This window comes from Mustela nivalis, assembly GCF_964662115.1.
Source record: "Mustela nivalis genome assembly, chromosome: 18".
Taxonomy (NCBI): Eukaryota; Metazoa; Chordata; class Mammalia; order Carnivora; family Mustelidae; genus Mustela; species Mustela nivalis.
This window is the reverse complement of record NC_139037.1, coordinates 42,800,984-42,813,519: the sequence shown is the minus strand read 5'-3', so window position 1 is coordinate 42,813,519 and position 12,536 is coordinate 42,800,984. Positions and strand designations below refer to the sequence as shown.

At 39.9% G+C, this 12,536-nt stretch overlaps 1 protein-coding gene across 6 annotated transcripts in view; it reads right to left on the bottom strand.

Annotated features, from left to right (window-relative positions):
- ZNF566 (zinc finger protein 566) overlaps positions 1-8,398 on the bottom strand; it is a 28,691-nt gene extending 20,293 nt beyond the window's left edge. For 2 of the 6 annotated variants that reach the window (XM_082709027.1, XM_082709031.1), the window contains exon 1: positions 7,974-8,129. The gene's annotated coding sequence lies outside the window, so the exon portion shown is untranslated. Of the gene's footprint in view, positions 1-7,973 lie in introns of all 6 variants that reach the window. The other 4 variants (XM_082709029.1, XM_082709030.1, XM_082709032.1 and 1 more) reach the window with 4 other exon arrangements.
- Positions 8,399-12,536: the final 4,138 nt, after the last annotated feature.

The following is a 12,536-nucleotide window of genomic DNA, read 5'->3' as shown; positions in this document are numbered from 1 at the left end:
GACTAAATCTTTATCATTGATGCTTTAGAATGTTTTAAGTAATAGAATCCGTAATAATTGCATATATTTTGTATGTTTAAGATGTTTACAATGTCCTAAAGAATGTTATACTAAAATACTAATAAAAGTCTAAATTGTTTAAGGGGGAGTAAATGAATTTGAGATCAATACTGAAATGTTTAATAAAATGTGTTTTTTTTTTATTGATATGTATTAGATTTAGGTGTCTCAGTTGGTTAAGCATCTGCCTTTGGCCCAGGTCACAATCCCAGGGTCCTGGGATTGAGTCCCAAATTAGGCTCCCTGTTCAGTGGGGAGTCTGCTTCTCCCTGTCCCTCTGCTCCTCTCCCCTGCTCCTTCCAGCTCCTCCCCACCCCCATTCCCTGCTCCACCCTCCTTGTGCACACTTGCTCTCAAGTAAATAAATAAAATCTTTTTTTTTTTTTTAAGATTTTTATTTATTTGACAGAGAGAGAGAAATCACAAGTAGGCAAAGAGGCAGGCAGAGAGAGAGAGGGGAGGAAGCAGGCTCCCTGTGGAGCAGAGAGCCCGACATGGGGCTCGATCCCAGGACCCTGGGATCATGACCTGAGCCGAAGGCAGAGGCTTTAACCCACTGAGCCACCCAGGCGCCCCTAAATAAAATCTTTAAAAAGAGTAATTGCATGTAAAATCCACTGCCCAGGAAGTAGAACCTTGTTATCAATTATTTAATGGGTACTTCTACCCCCAAACATCCACTGCATTCCCTCAGGGATATATCTATTTCAGGAAACAAAAACCAAAGTAATTCACAAATGTCTCTTCTTTAAAATCTGAAAGCACTCCTTTAATATTTTTATTATTATTACTATTTATTAAGCTCTTAGTACTTTTTAAAAAATAAACCAACATAATCTATTGTGTGCCAGGCATTGTGCTAGATACTAAAGAATCAATAGTAATCTAGGAAGACCTGGAAACAGGACTCCTTCTCCCATACTTCTCACTTTAAGTCCCCCTTTCTGGTTTCTCATAATGGACATCCTCAAGTGCTGCATCTTCCAGGTAGAATGGGCAGGAACATTCTTACTTCAATAGTCCATACTGTTTGTTACACTCCCAACCCTCAGAGCATATCCTCTCTGGCTGAATTCTTGCCATCTAGAGATCTGTTCCTCCCTTGTAAAGCCAATGATCTCTGTGGCCAAGACTGGAATATGCTTGCAAAATAACCATACCTCGGGTATGGAGCACTGCCAAAAGATAATACTACAGACAAGAGAGTCCTTTGAAATCTAATAAATAAAATTTTTGAGAATTTTGTACTCTTACAAATAAGCCGGTCTTTTAATAAAATGTCTAAATTATTTCCAACATATCCTGAAAATTTCCTGTATGTTAATAATTGCATTTGTCTGTTAGTTAACAGAGACCTGAAAAGCACTAATTTTTCTTATATAATGAGAAGGCTAGACGTAGGTAGTGGTTGCCTCCAGGATTGTTTTAGACACTGTATCTATCATCCAAGTAAAAATTGCTAGACTGGAGAGAAAACCAGAAAACAGAAGCAGAACTATGGACAATTCAGATATTAGAACTGGCAAACAAATAATTTAAAATAGCTATAATTAAAATGTTAAAAAATTTTAAAATATAGGCAAATGGATAAAATGAAAGAATTAAACAGAACTGAAGTCTATAAAAAAGAATCAACTAGACAAACTAGATCAGTAAATTAAGAAGTCAGGAAGTTGGGGCACCTGGCTGACTCAGGGAGAAGAGCATGCAACTCTTGATCTTGGGGTTGTGAGTTTGAGCTGCATATAGAGTATAGAGATTACCAAAAAAACTAAATAAAATAGGAATGCCTGGCTGGCTCAGTTGGTTAAGTATCTGTCTTCAGCTTAGGTTATGATCCCAGGATTCTGGGATCGAGTCCCGCATTGGGCTCCTCGCTCAGCAGGGAGTCTGTTTCTCCCTCTGCCTCCTGCTCCCCCTTTTTGTGTGCTCTCTCCCACCTCTGACAACTAAATAAAATCTTTAAAAATAATAATAAAATAAAATAAACTTAAAAAAAAAAAAGAAATTAAGAAGTCACTGTATGGCATTAACGTGAGACCAGACAAGCAAAAGACAGAACTACTGAACTCAAAGACAAGTCAAAAACAAAAAACAAACAAAAACAAAAACAAAAACACCCCATACTAAGTGCAGAGGAAAAACAAAACAGAAAGAACAGAAGTGACATAACTAAAATATGAACCATATATGTAAGTGTAGCCTCTGAAGAAGAAAAGAGATTGCAAAATAATTAATATCTGAACTGATTAACTGATAAAAAGCCTCAGTAAGAGTTTAAATAAGAAATAAAAAGGAGGGGCGCCTGGGTGGCTCAGAGGGTTAAAGCCTCTGCCTTCGGCTCAGATCATGATCCCAGGGTCCTGGGATCAAGCCCCGCATCAGGCTCTCTCCTTGGTGGGGAGCCTGCTTCCTCCTCTCTCTCTGCCTGCCTCTCTGCCTACCTGTGATCTCTCTCTCTGTCAAATAAATAAATAAAATCTTTAAAAAAATAAAAAATAAAAACATAATCAAAGAATACTAATAACTTTATGCTATTAAATTTAAAAGCTTATATGAAACACATAAATTCTTTTAAAAAAAAAATTCCAAAGTGAACAAAACAAAACCCTGAAACATCTGAAGAAGTCAATTGATTCCATAGTTTAAAAATTTTCCAGGGTGAGGGGCACCTGGGTGGCTCAGTGGGTTATAGCCTCTGCCAAGGTCCTGGGATCGGGGCATTGGGCTCTCTGCTCAGCAGGGAGCCTGCTTCCTCCTCTCTCTCTGCCTGCCTCTCTGCCTACTTGTGATCTCTGTCTGTCAAATAAATAAATCTTAAAAAAAATTTTTTTTCCAGGGTGCATGGGTGGCTCAGTCAGTTAGGCATTTGGCTCTTGGTTTCAGCTGAGCTCATGATCTCAGGGTCCTGAGATTGAGCCCCAGTGTGGGGCTCTGTGCTCAGCATGGAGTCTGCTTGGGATTCTTGGGATTCTGCTTGGGACTCCCCCTCTACTCTCTCCCCCTTTGCTCCTCCCCCTGCTTAGGCCTCTCTAAATTAATAAGTAAACTGGGGCACCTGGGTGGCTCAGGTCATGATCGCAGGGTCCTGGGATCGAGCCCGGCATCTGGCTCCCTGCTTGGAGGGAAGCCTGCTTCTCCCTCTCCCATTCCCCCTGCTTGTGTTCCCTCTCTCACTGTGTCTCTCTCTGTCGAATAAATAAACAAAATCTTTAAAAAGTAATAATAAAATAAGTAAATAAAAATCTTCCTATCAAGAAAATTTCAGGCCCAGACACCTTCACCAGCAAATTCTTCCAAATTTAAGGAAAACCTTTAGTCTTATATGTAGTGAATAGAAAAACAGTGAATTCCTCCCAACTCATTTTATGAGGCTAATATAAGCCTGATGAGAAAATAAAGACATTAAAGAAAAGAAAATTATGGGCCAGTATTTCTCATGAACATACATGCAGAAATACTATAAAATATCAGATTTAACCCAGTCAAATTCTTGAAAAGTTTAATACATTACAGACAAATAGGTTTTACTGCAGGAATGAAAGGCTGGTTCAAGATAGGAAACTTAAGATAATTTACCACATTAATGATAACAGTAAAAAAATATGATTGAGAAAATGCATTTGCCAATTTCAGCCCTCATAATTGTAAAAATCTTAGCAAATGAGAAAGAGAACTTCCTCAACTTGATAAATAGCATATACAGTGGGTGTTTTGTAGATGCTAGATACAAGGACGATATACAAAAAATAACCATACTTCTAGCAACAGACAACTGGAAAATGAAAGAAAAATTTAAAAACCATGTACAATTTCAACAATAAATGTCAAATACCCAGGTACAAATCTAACAAAAGATGTGCATGAAAAACTACAACAAACCGTTGGGAGAAATTAAAGACCTTAAAAAATGTAGACATACACCATATTTATTAATTGGAAGATTCAATATTGATAGGATGGCAGTTCTCCCCAATTCAACATATAGAATCGCACACAAAACCCCAAAAAGGATTTTTCATTTTTTGGTGAGAATTAACAAGTTGATTCTTTTTTTTAAAAGACTTAATTTATTTGACACAGAGGGACACAGCAATAGAGAGAACCCAAGCAGGGGGAGTGGGAGAGAGAGAAGCAGGGCTTCCTTCCAAGCAGGGAGCAGGATGTGGGGCTCGATCCCAGGACCCTGGGATCATGACCTGAGCCGAAGGCAGCTGCTTAATGACTGAGCCACCCAGACACCCCAACAAGTTGATTCTGACATCCCTTAAAAGGACTTACAAAAACCAAGACAGTCTTGAAAAAGAAAAGAAGTTGAAGGACTAATACTATAGATTTCAAGACAGTGCCACTGACAAAAGATAATAAAACAGAATGTAGTCCAGAAAGAGGGCCACATATATGTCACCTGACTTATGATAAAAGCCTCCTATATTTCAGATGGCCAAGGATGGTGTTTTCAATAATACCATACACAAAAACTGATTCAAGGTGGACCACAGACTTAAATACGGATGCCAAACCTATAAAGCTTCTGAAAGAAAATAGAATATCTTCAGGAACTTGGAAATAAAGATTTCTTTTCGAGATACAAAAAAAAAAAAAGCACTAATCACAAAGGACAAAGGGCTAAAAACCTAGGAAAATGGGAAAAGATACACATAAGCATAAGAAAGTACTCACAAATGATGCCATGTTAAAAGGACACAGGAACTAATTTGAAGGAGTTCCTAATGGCCAAATCTGGGACAATTTGAACAACAAAATATATAACAATAATAATGGGTTAAAACTCACAGAGTACAATAAATACCCAGGAGTTAATAAATAGTTGAATAAACACACAAGGAATAAAGGATAGCTCTTTTTTTTTTTTTTAAGATTTTATTTATTTATCAGAGAGAGAGGGTGAGAGAGCAAGCACAGGCAGACAGAATGGCAGGCAGAGGCAGAGGGAGAAGCAGGCTCCCTGCCGAGCAAGGAGCCTGATGCGGGACTCGATCCCAGAACGCTGGGATCATGACCTGAGCCGAAGGCAGCCGCTTATCCAAATGAGCCACCCAGGCGTCCCTAAAGGATAGCTCTTTACAGAATTTAAATTAATAAGTATAGAAAGAATGATCAAAAGAGAAGATCACCACTAGATAAACATCACAGTAATAATTGTTACAGACAAGAATGATCAATGGATGGTAAAATTATTGGGTGAAAATTTGATGAGAATAGTATTTTGTTTTAAAGTTTATTTAAGTAATCTCTATACCCTGAACATGGGGCTCAAACTCATGATCCCAAGATCAAGAGTCACATGTTCTCTGAGTCATCCAGAAACCCCCATGAGAACAGTATTTTTGCATAGTCTCAAAGCATCTCTGCACAAGATACTTATTAATTAAAAAGAGAAAAATGGTAGTTTTACGAAGGAGAAACCTGGCAGATACCACCTTAACCAAGTGATCATAGTTAACCTACCAGTAAGAAATATATTGATAGCATTATAGAACACACTGAGAAGAATAGAAACATAATTTCTGTGATCTTTTAGCCAAAAAAGTCTGGTCTAAATTTAACTATGAGGAAAAAGCAGACAAATATAAATTGAAAGACATTCTACAAAATAACTGGCCAGTACTCTTCAGAAGTATCAAGGTCATGAAAGATAAAAAACAGTTTAGAACTATGTCTGATAGGAAGAGATGAGACAATTAAATCAATGTGGGAATCTGCTGTTGGATCCTGGAAAAGAAGAGGTTGCTGAGAAGACAATTAGCAAAATTTCGATAAGGTCTGTAAATTAGTCAAAAGTCTTATATCCATGTAAATTTTTCCAATTTTTATCACTGTACCAAGGGCACCTGAGTGAAGAATATATGGGAATTCTTTACACTGTATTTTTGATATGAAAATAAAGTTTTTTTAAAATGAAAAAAAATTTTTAAAGGACAGTGGGCAAAAAGACCTAAACAGACACTTTAAGAAACAGGATATCCAAATGGCCAATAAACCTCTGAAAAGGTGCTGAACATCATTACCCATCAGGAAACAAAAGTAAGAGTGCAATGAAATTCCACTATACAACCACCAGAATAGTTAAAATAAAAGACTGACAATATCAGAGATGATGAGGAGCAGCTGTAACTCTCATATATTGCTGGATGAATTGGTACAACCACATGACAGATTGGTAGTCTCTATCAAATATATGCCCACTGTATGATCTAGCAATTCCACTCCTAAGTATTTAGCCAAGAGAAAAGTGTTTACATGTTCATCAAAAACATAAAATGTTCATGGCAGCAATACAGTAAAAAACTGTTAATCATCATGTGTCCATCAATAGTGTAAGCAATTAATAAATTACAATATATCCCCATATGTAATGAGAACTAAGTACAACAACATGGATGAATCTCAGACATAAAGTGGAAGAAAAGAAACCAGGCATAAAAGAGCACATGCTATACAATTCCATTTATATAGAAGTTCAGGAATGGGTAATTGGTGGTGACTTCTGAACAGGGATTGTGGGAGAAATAACTGGGAAGGGGCATGAGGTAATCTTCTCGAGTGCTGGCAAAGTTCTTAATGTTCATTAGGAAATTGTGATAGAGCTCTATTCTTAAGATTTGTGTACTTTATATATGCTATATCTCATAAAGTGTTTTAAAAAAACTATCAGAGCCGGGGCGCCTGGGTGGCTCAATGGGTTGAGCCGCTGCCTTCGGCTCGGGTCATGATCTCGGGGTCATGGGATCGAGTCCCGCATCGGGCTCTCTGCTCAGCAGGGAGCCTGCTTCCCCCTCTCTCTCTGCCTGCCTCTCCATCTACTTGTGATTTCTCTCTGTCAAAAAAAAAAAAAAAAAAAAAAAATCTTAAAAAAAAAAACAAACTATCAGAGCCATGTTTTGTTAGGGACATGGAGCAATGAGATGTTTCAAACATTGCTGTGCAAGCATAAATTTGTGCACCCATTTAGGTAATCATTTTGGTACTATTTAGTAAAGTGCAAGATGTCATATGACCCAGAAACTCCATTGTCAGGTAGATGAATTCATGTACCTGTATCCTCTGTAAAAGAATGCTGTGGCAGCACTGTTTATAAAGTCAGAAACTAGAAATAGCTCAAACGCCTATGGTTAGTTGAAGGGATGAATAACTGGTATACTTCGAAGGACAGAATATAATATAGCAAAGAAAACAAATGAACAACTACTATATATGATAATTCCCCAAATCATAGTTCTACAAATAAAAACAAAAGAAAAGAGACAATATGATAGCAATTGTGAAAGTTTTAAAATGAGGGAAAAATACACTATGATACTTAGGTAGACCACTAAATGAAAAAAACTCATAACGTTTATCCAGTCACCCAATCATAATCACACGAACACCACGGGGACATAGAGGTAGAGGTACCCACCACTAAAGGAACAGGACCACACACCCAGGGCCTCAAATGGTCACATGAGCACGATCACACATTTACCAAGAGGACATTCAGTCACAACCGCACTGCCACAAGCACATGACACCTGCAGATCGTCGCACAGTCACAGTCACATTAACCACAGATAAAACCACATAATATTCACATATATCCCCACCTGTAATCTGCAGCACACCGTCAATGTCGCACGATCGCACACCCTTACGGGGACAAACGCTGTATCACATCCACCGAGTCACACACTCCCCACAACCTCATACACAATGCCGCACGTGTTCCCAAATCACATACACACACCACCGGGTCCCCTCCAATCATACCAGCACAGTCACGGGCTCCCAGACTGGGCTGCACACTGGTAATCACTGGAAGCACACACTCACCATAGGAACAGATAGTCACAAGCACACGATCATTCACCACATACCACCAGATACAATCCTATAGTTTCAATCTAACTTACCCCGCAGTACAAAGCCGAGCCTCCGGCTCCGCCCTCTCCTGCGGATCCTCACCTCAGGCCTTCCAAGCTTCCAAAAACAGTAGCACGCCCCACAAGTGCTGCAACAGTTGCAGACCTGTGGGTCCCGCCAGCGCGTGACTTTCAGGCTGAATTCACGCGAGAATCTCAATGACGCTATGGAGCCTTCTGGGAAATGTAGTCAGAAAGTTACCTGCGGCGAGCAACATGGCTCCCGGTTGCCTGGTTTTCTATCAGGGGTTAGCTGCAGCCCCGCTTGCTTAAAGGATTGCTCCCCCTCATGGAACCGCGCACCGGAGGCCACGCAGAGCCTGGTTCAGCCTTAGGCAGTGGCTTCCAAGGAAGGCCACTCCGACGTGTTTGAAATCGGGTTCCTTCTCCGACCCACCGTATTACGGGCTCAGGAAGAGGAGGGCTAGTTTGGTTTAGGTAAGATAATTCGCTCCATTGAGCCTTCTGGGAAATGTAGTTCGGAGCGGAGAAAGCGTTGGAAGGGCGGTTTGAAATTCGTCTTGTTTCTTAACAGCTTGTGCCTCGCTGCACCCCCACGAGACTTCTGGGAGTGTCTCTGCGTCCAAAGATGCGCAGGCGGCCTGGGTCGCCTTTTTGGCCTTTGTTGGGGCGTGAGTTTGGCTTGCGGTTTCTCAGCGCGGAGGAGTTGTGGGACCAGAGCTTCGGAGACTGAAAGCTGGGGTGGCCGAAAAGAAGGCGATTAGAAACTTACGGTGGGTTGGGGAGGAGAAGGCGGGACTGCTAAACTTGACACGGGGTTGTGGAGGCCAGAAGGGAGAGGTTTCCGAGGTTACGGAGAGGGCTGGTATTTTTCTGTGCTACTAATTTCTGTATGAAAGTCAGGGCCTGAGGACGATGATGGGGCGATGAGACAGCTTTTGCAGGCAGCAAGTAGTGAGATTCACGGTGTGTGTGATTTAGAATGTTGCGGGTCGTAGAAAGAGGAAGAAACGGGACGAGAGAGAGAAAGAGGGAGGGAGAGAGAGAGAGAGAATGTAATGGGTTATTTAAATAAGTATCACTGTATGTATGGCTGGGATGCTATATCGGAGAGTAATGGCTGAGCCACAATGGTAAAACAGTAACAAGGATAGATTTTCCTAGGACTTTTTTTTTTTTTTTTTTTAATTTGATGGGAGAAAGTTTACATAATTGAGCTAAAGCTTGACTTTTGTGTAAAAACAATAGCATTATTATAATAATGTATTGTTATTATTGTAATAAAGAGTAGCATTTTTATGAAATTGAAATAAAAGTAGCATTGTTTTTTTTAAATAGAAAGGCTGTTTGAAAGGAGCTTTTTTTTTTTTCTTTTTTAATGGGGTGCTTGCTCTTGCTTAGCGTACACACCTTAGAGACAAAGCATTTCAGTCTTTTGTGTTCTTTTGAGTGTCCTGAGGGAGGGGTGTAGGTCTAAGCGAGCTGAGTTATGAATTTCTGGACTAAGGAGTCAAGTGGGAAGGGTAGTGTCGACCACAGCAAATGTCAGAGAAGTGAATTCCCATTTTCTTAAGAAAAAACTGGTCTTAGATCAAGGAATGTAAGTTTAAAGTTTCTCAAGGAGCCTACTCAGTTAAACTAATAATTACCTCTGGTTACCCCTAGGCCAGGTGGATTTTGTTGGTTATAAAAATAGGTTGCTCCTAATTACAAAGGTATTTTCTCCAAGTAATTTACTACAGTTGCTTTAACATAGTTTTATTATATTTTATTTTTTTGAAGATTTTGTTTTTAAGTGATCTACACCCATCATGAGGCCTGAACTCAAAACCCAGAGGTCAAGAATCACATATTCCACTGACTAAGCCAGGCAGGTGCCCAACATAATTTTAAATAAAAGAAGAAAGTCTAAAATTCATGTAAGTTTTATATATATAGACAAAACCTTGGAATAGGATAAAATTTTTCAGGATAATCTTAGCAAGAAATAAATAAAACCTATTTAAATAAAAATTTAAAACCTTATGAAGATAAAGACTTAAATGAAAAGTTATACCATTTTCTTGAATAGAAATCCTTTGTTATAAATGTCATTTAAATTAATTTATGAATTTAACCTCCCTCTGAAAATAATATCTTTCTCTAGATAGGTAAATTTCAAATGGGGGAGTGCCTGGCTGGCTCAGTCGGAAGAGCATATGACTCTTGATTTTGGGGTCATGAGTTGAAGTCAACATTGAGTATAGAGATTACTTAAATTTTTTTTTTTTAAGATTTTTACTTATTTACTTGACAGACCGAGATCACAAGTAGGCAGAGAGGCAGGCAGAGATAGAAGAGGAAGCAGGCTCCCCGCAGAGCAGAGAGCCCGATGTGGGGCTCGATCCCAGGACCCTGGGATCATGACCTGAGCCGAAGGCAGAGGCTTTAACCCACTGAGCCACCAGGTGCCCCAACTTAAATACTTTTTTAAGAAATAAGTTCAAATGTGAAAATAAAGTCAAGAATAGGCTGGAAGAAAAAAAACAAAAAAGCAATGTGGGGCAAAACATGGGGCTAATTTTATGATAACAGAACATATTCTAAAAGTTCAAAAATTCTAAAAGTTCATCTAACTGGACAGACCAGTGGGACAGAATAGAGAATCCAAAAATAGAACCAAATAAAAAATTTTAGTGTATGGTGAAGGGGGCAGCTCAGATACCCCCTGAGGTGAATGGGGAAAAGGTGAACTTTTCAATAAAGGTAATAGGAACAACCTGATAGACTTTTTAGGAAAAAGAGAGTGGATTATGAATACAGAGTTAACTTCAAATGGGTCAAAATTCAAAACTGAAAACTTAAATTACAAAGACTGAAAACTTGAGTGAATTACTTTATAACCATGGAGGGGAGAAGGCCTTTCTAACTTCAAATTCTAAGATTAATTATCCCTTCTAAATGAAAAAAAAAGTTAAAGTGACAAACTGGAAACATTTGCATTTTATGTAGCAAACAAATGGCTAACCTCCCCGATAAATAAGGAACACCAAAAAAAATTGATTGAGGGCGCCTGGGTGGCTCAGTGGGTTAAGCCTCTGCCTTCGGCTCAGGTCATGATCTCAGGGTCCTGGGATCGAGGCCCGCATCGGGCTCTCTGCTCAGCAGGGAGCCTGCTTTCTCCTCTCTCTCTCTCTCTCTCTGCCTTCCTCTCTGCCTACTTGTGATCTCTCTCTCTGTCAAATAAATAAATAAATAATCTTAAAAAAAAAAAAAAAAGACTGAATTGTCTCCTCTCCTAGATCAGGAACAACACAGTGATGTCCACTCTCCTTACTCCTATTCAATGTCATCCTGGAAGTCCTAACTACCGAAATTTAAAAAAAATTTTTAAAAAGAAGAAGGAGCAGGAGTAGGAAGAGAAGGGGAGGAGGAGGAAAGACATCAAAAATGGAAATAAGAACTAAAACTGTCTCTATAGACATGATTATCTAACTAGAACACTCCAAACAACCTACCAAAAAAAACTAAAATTAATAAATGACATTATCGGGACGCCTGGGTGGCTCAGTTGGTTAAGCAGCTGCCTTCGGCTCAGGTCATGATCCCAGCGTCTTGGGATCGAGTCCCACATCGGGCTCCTTGCTCAGCCGGGAGCCTGCTTCTCCCTCTGCCTCTGCCTGCCATTCTGTCTGCCTGTGCTCACTCTCTCCCCCTCTCTCTCTCTGATAAATAAATAAAATTAAAAAAAAAAAAATAAATGACATTATCAAGACTGAGTACAAGGTCAACTTATAAACATCAATCTTATTTCTGTATTCCAGCAAGAACAAATGAAAACTAAAATTGTTAATTCTCCCAAACAAAACTCTGAGGTATAGATATATATTTAAAACCAAGTTCTGTTCGGGCTCTCTGCTCAGCAGGGAGCCTGCTTCCTCTTCTCTCTCTGCCTGCCTCTCTGCCTCCTTATGCTAAGGAGATGACTCAGGGTGGGGACTGACCACACTGAAAAGCCCAACTGTGTGATTAGACCTTTGGGGCTTTGAGCCATACAAACCCCTGACCTCTAGGGGGTGGAGGGGGCTGGAAATCAACTTTGTTCACATGGATAATGACTCAATCAGTTGTGCCTATGTAACAAAGTCTTGATAAAAACTCTGGACATAGGGGCGCCTGGGTGGCTCAGTGGGTTAAAGCCACTGCCTTCGGCTCAGGTTATGATCTCAGGGTCCTGGGATCGAGTCCCACATCGGGCTCTCTGCTCAGCAGGGAGCCTGCTTCCCCCCCCCCCCCACCCCTCTCTTTCTCTGCCTGCCTCTCCATCTACTTGTGATCTCTCTCTGTCAAATAAATAAATTAAAAAAAAAAAAAAACAAAAAAAAACTCTGGACATAGGAGCACCTGGGTGGCTCAGTGGGTTAAAGCCTCTGCCATCCCCTCAGGTCGTGATCTCGGGGTCCTGGGATCAGGCCCTGTGTTGGGCTCTCTGCGCGGTGGGGAGCCTGCTTTGCCCCCCTCTCTCTCTGCCTGCCTCTCTGCCTACTTGTGATCTCTGTCTGTCAAATAAATAAATAAAAATTTTTGAAAAAAAAACAAACAAACAAACTCTGG